This window comes from Myxine glutinosa, chromosome 7, assembly GCF_964187855.1.
Source record: "Myxine glutinosa chromosome 7, kmMyxGlut1.1, whole genome shotgun sequence".
In the NCBI taxonomy this organism is placed as follows: Eukaryota; Metazoa; Chordata; class Myxini; order Myxiniformes; family Myxinidae; genus Myxine; species Myxine glutinosa.
The window spans coordinates 154,407,038-154,413,112 of NC_136267.1; positions in this window are offsets into that span (position 1 = coordinate 154,407,038).

Genomic DNA, 6,075 nt, shown 5'->3' on the forward strand with positions numbered 1-6,075 from the left:
AAGGGGGACTATGGTTTTCCCCTCCGTGTGTCCGTCTGTCCGTCCGTGCGTGCGAGCGTAAGCGAAGGACTGCATTCGAATTTGGTGTGTGGGTGCAACCTACGTCAAGATCCAAGATGGCCGCCGCCAAGTATGTCTGACGCCATGTATGTCTGAACCTTGTGAGAGGAATATCTTGAAAAATAAGCAAAGTACCAACTTCTAATCTGGTGTGTGGGTGTATCTAGGCATAAGGAAGAACGCTATTGAAAATTGGGTCGCCACGTCAAAATCAAAGATGGCCACCGCCATGTATGTCTGAACCTTGTGAGCTGAATATCTTAAAAAATAAGCGAAGTACCAACTTCTAATCTGGTGTGTGGGTGTATCTAGGCACAAGGAAGAACGCTATTGAAAATTGGGTCGCCACGTCAAAATCCAAAATGGCCACCACCATATATATTTCTGAACCTTGTGAGCGAAATATCTTGAAAAATAAACGAACTACTAACGTCTAATCTGGTGTGTGGGTGTATCTACGCATAAGGAAGACCGCTATTGAAAATTGGGTCGCCACGTCAAAATCCAAGATGGCCACCGCCATGTATGTCTGAACCTTGTGAGCAGAATATCTTGAAAAATAAGCGAAGTACCAACTTCTAATCTGGTGTGTGGGTGCATCTAGGCATAAGGAAGAACGCTATTGAAAATTGGGCCCACTGTGGGCCCACTCACACATTCAGGGGGATGAAGGAGGAAAAGTTCATGCGCTGGACACGCCGGCTTTATCGTTCAGGAACAGCTCACCCGGCGTGGCACTCTGCCGGTCACAGCACGTCCCTCGACGAAGGCAGGCAGGCAGGAGGGATCCTTGCGGCGCGTATCTCGAACAAAGGCAGGCCGGCAGGAAAATATACGCGCACCTCTCACCCGGCACGGCGGTCCTTCACAGCGCGATTAATCAACGGCACGTTTTCCCTCGTAACTCAACGGAGGATCTGACTCAAGCTCAACCGCGAACTCAACTTGTAACTCAATTCAACAGAGGACCCTGGCTCATAACTTGATTCAACACCGTGCTCTCAGAACTCCAACTTGGTTCAGCGCACCTCTCCCCAGAACTCGTCTCAGCGCACCTCTCCTCATAACTTAACGGAGGACCGAATACAGCGCGTCCCTTCTCGCCTCATAACTCAGGTGGGGGCTTTGGGCACAGGGTTATATGGTTCCGCCCTGGCCCGCATCGAATGTTCCAAACCACGCCTTTTCCCGCAGTGCTAAGCCACTACCCTCGAGCCCTGATTGGCGGCTCGTGCTTACCGGTCACTCCCACTTCTCCTGCCCCGCCTTCCTTCGGCCTGGATCGACTTGTCAGGCCGGCCTCGTGGTATTTTGCGCCAAAACTCAAAGCATCGAGGCAGCATAAGCATTGGAAGGAGACCTAACTCTCATTATTCTACTCAACGGAAAAACTAACAGGAAAAGGACTACGCTTACACTTACGAAGAAATAACTGAACTATCGCGAGGCTACGTGTTGTAGTGTGACTAAACTATGAGGGGAAATTAACCTTTATTTGTAAAAACACAAAACTGCAACAATATAACAGCTCCACAGATGTCTGACTTCACATCGCTGTAAGCACCAACATGGTGGCCGTCATACTGTACATACATTGTCGGTGGATTTGGGTAAACTGACCAACCAATAGGTGGAACTCAGACGCACGCACGGCTCCATTTATACTCCAGTATTGATGTAATTAATAGACGTACTCACATTGCATTTGTGCATAGTTACTGGATCAACTTCCCATCATTGGCATTAGTTGGTGGACGTTAAAAACCCAAGAATGTCCTTCGCGAAGAGTAGGCAAGCTATCACCAGCACTGTGGTTAAAATTCCAAACCCCTGCCCTAACTACCACTGGGAAGGCAATGGCAAACGACCCATTATAACCCTTGCTCAGGAAGCTGCGTCGGTGGCACGGACGCTCTGTGAGGAGTATGGTACATCAGAAAAAAAACCCCACATTTCGAAGCCATTTTTGCCCGCAAAGCGGGGGTTGGCCTTTTTCAGGCACCGTGGTTGTTGTTGTTTTTCTGGCCCCTTTTTGAAGCAATGTTTTACGGCCGGATGCCCTTCCTGCCGCCAACCCTGTTTGTCGCCTTTTACGACAAACAGGGCATTACCAGTGAATTGGTACTCAATTAGCCGACCTCGGAAGGATGAGACAGGCTGAGTCAACCCCCCCCCCCCCCCCCCCGGCGTTAATTCAGCGATCGACCAGGATTCGAACCCAGGATCCTAAGCTGGCACCCTAGCCGCTAAGCCAACACAAGGCTATGGTACATCAGAGACAGAGAGAATGGACCTACTCACGTTCCTGTCGTATGTAATTAATAGATGTACTTACGTTCTGTACAGACAAAAGGACCAAATCCAAATGTAATACCCTCATATCTCCGAAGAAAAAAAAAACTATGACGGTACTCTTCGACATCAACAGGTAGGCCTCCGCCAACAGTACATCATTATAATACTTGTACCAAGTTTGATTCAAATCCCTGCAGCTGTTCTTAAGTATCACATCTTCACCTGCCATGACCTCTGACCTCTGACGCAGAAACCTAAATTCATCTTTTCATCATAATATTGTTGTGGATTTGAGAATTGTTGTTTTTTTTGTATTGTTGTAAGTGTAATGAATACTTGTAAATCACCCTCCGTGTTGTGTGTAAAGGTCAAAGGTCGTCCCTTAGTTCGGCCAAATACAATCACGTAGCAAATCATAGATCTCCCTGTTTAGTAGTTATATCCTTATTATGTGTATTAGTTTAAGGCTCTGTTCCCACTAGTTGACACTGCATTGCACCAAATGAAATAAGGTAGAATCCCCTTTCAATTGCCACCAAAACGCAATTGCCGGTAGCATTCGCTCCCCTTTGGCTGGGGCTCGCTCGAATCACCCCAAACTCCATTACGCACGTGGTCAGCTCGGAGAAGAAGGGCGTGGCCCGCCCCTCGTCATCATGGGCGGAGCCAGGAAGAGCCCGTGCCCACCAATCGGCACTGCGGAGAGCAACCCGGTAGGCGTGCCCTCTTAACCCGCGGCTTGATCGCGGGAAAAGCAATAAAAGGGTGGCGGAGGGACTACAAAAATAGATGAGTGAGGAGGGCGCACAGAGCAGTCAGGGAAGGAGGAGCTGAAAGTGGAGCTTTGACGTGCAGTTTTCGATCCGCTGTGGCGAAGCAACGTGACCGTGCGACCCAGATTGCGGAGGATCGGCGGCCACTCACCTCGAGCCTTGCCGTCTACATGGACCGGACCCGCATCCTCCCCGCCTTGTAATCCCGCCTCGTCCGTCCAGCCATCCCTCTGGTCCGAGCTGAACCTTCCTCCCTTTCCAGCCATTCGTGCCTGCCTTCATTTCCCCATTCGTGTGAGTCTGTCTTTGTTTGTTCTGTCCTGGGTTTGTAAGTAAGACTGCCATAGGTAAGCTAGCATTGCACTGTGTCCTTCTGGTCCGTCCCTCTTTCTGCAATTATTTTCTTATTCTTCCTTCTCCCTTGGTTTCTTTGATTGTGTAAATAGTAATTAGTAAATAAATCATATTTGTATTTCCCACCTTTGTTCTGCTTCTTCTTCACATCCGTGTCGCTTTAGTGATTTCCCAATTGAATACCTGTGGCACGATTTGGCCAACGTTCAAGAATCGGGTCTAGTCCTTGTTAATAGTTCGTGCCACGGTTGCTAAAACCGCTCGGCAATTAACATCTGTCCGCGGTACGAACGGGGCTGCGCACTTGCCTTTCCGGAGGTAGCCGTGTAGCGTCAGGAGCGGAGACGGCCAGTGAAAATAGAAGGGGGGATTCTACCTTATGTCATTTGGTGCAATGCAGTGTCAATTCGCCATGGCGAGATTTTAAAATATTTTTTGGTCAGTTTGCACCTCCAAAATAGCGGCCATGGCAGAGTTTGCAGTTGGTTATGGAGCTTAGATTTCACCTTCAGGGCAGAAAAACACGATGGAGTAAATGAGGAGTTTAGAAACTGTCAAATTGAGCACAGCCAATTATTTTGTCCCGCACCTGATAACTTGGCACGCCCAAAAAACAATCTGAATTAGAAATACGGGTTGCTCTATTTGCAATATTTCATACTTTTCCATCGTGTTCCTTCCACTTAAACTTGAAGCCGACTGTAGTTCGCCAGAAACAGAGGTGATGTCGGAAATGCAAAAATAGTTGGCGGCATTTGACATTCTAATGGATTCCTCAAAACAACTAGATGGTATTCATAGAATACTTACCCCATGCAGTCAACTTGATGGAGTTAACTCTGCTGGTTGAAGGTTTTTTTTTCTTTTTCTTTGACCAACATGGCTGCCAGATCATGTGATCAACGGTCATAAATTTACATTCTCCAATAGTTGTTACGTTGATCACGCTCAAGAAATTTCAAACTGATTGGACCAAGTATTGCACTTGTCGAATTATGACATAATTGACAACACATTCCCCAAGCAAAGTTCTTTACAATGAGGCACGTTTCAATTTCTTCGATAGAGGTGCAACATTTTCCGTTTTTTCCAATATGGTGCCTGTACCACATGACCTATGACGTCATTTTAAAAGTTTCTACAGGAAGCAGCGCTCCCATAGTGAAAATGTGTCCATCAGACCAACAGTTGCAGAGGAAAAAAAATTCATACCAATTGGATCAAGCGTTGTACTGGTCGAATTATGGCGTCATAATGAAGGCACCGATGACATCATTAACATATCTTATTCCCCATGGCGAGTACATGACAATAAGCCACGTTTCAATGTTTTCCATGGAGCAGTTTCGAAGATATAGAGGTGCAAGGTTTTTCCAAGATGGCGCCCATACGTGACCTATGACGTCAAAATCACGAAAAATTATAGAGGTGGTGATGCTCCTATGGTGAAAGTTTTGTGTCAATGGGTCCACCTCTTGCCAAGAAAATGAATTTTTAAAATGGACACGTACGACATATGTAAGTACGCAACCGATCGCTTTTCGATTCGCAAGCGCAGGGTAAAAACAAACATTCTGCCGTCGCCAAAATTTACCAAGTACTTGCAGGCTGCGATTAACCACATCACATCTATCTATAATTCCAGTAATCTCTGTCTGTACGTTTGTACGTCTGTCTGTGACCGCTGTTTCTCGACAACCACGGGTCCGATATACTTTTAACTTGCCAGGTATATTGCTGGGGACCCGAGGATGTGCCTTTTCAAGGTTTCATATTAATCGGACAATTACTTACCGAGCTATGTCCAAAAAACGATTCAACCAATCAGAGAGCAGCGAACGATCGCGTGTGCCGAACGTGGAGGACACACTCTGCCTCGGATGGCACATTTGAGAGCGTATTCATTTATTTCACGTTTGCAAACTATGTTGGCGTTAAACTATGTTTTAAAACTAATAAAACCGAATTTGCGATTCATTCGCTTTCCTGCGCGTTTGTGCACGCGATGGCGATTTCTTTACCAAACTCCGGAAGCCGTTCGCTTTGGACCAAACCATTGCATGTAAATAGAGGGGGGGGATTGTCACCGTACTCGCAAGCCGTTCGCTTTGGACCAAACCATTTCATGTAAATAGAGGGGGGGGATATAATTTTAGATATAGATATAGTACGGGCAATGCCCTAGTTTTAAATAAATGAAGACAATAAACTGAGGCGTCAACTACCACAGGAACAACTAGTGCGACCATTTTAAAGACGATAGCACTTGGGAGGCCACATACTGTATGCAAGTCAAATGTATTTGGAGGAGGCCTCTTCAGCATTTATAATACAAGTAACACTCACTGAGAACCAGAGGATTTTTTTTATTTTTTTTTCAGAATTGGCATTGTTTCCCAACCTCAATAGCCCCCCTCCACTCCACTCCACTCCACTCCACTCCACTCCCGCCAAGAGGTCAGTGTCAAACAACTTGCACAATACAGGTGATAATCACAAGTTCTCACAGGGGAGAGAGGGGAGATTTATTAAATGCATATGAACTGACCCTGGGTACCCCAAGCACGAATGCAAAATTTAATGACTCACTTTC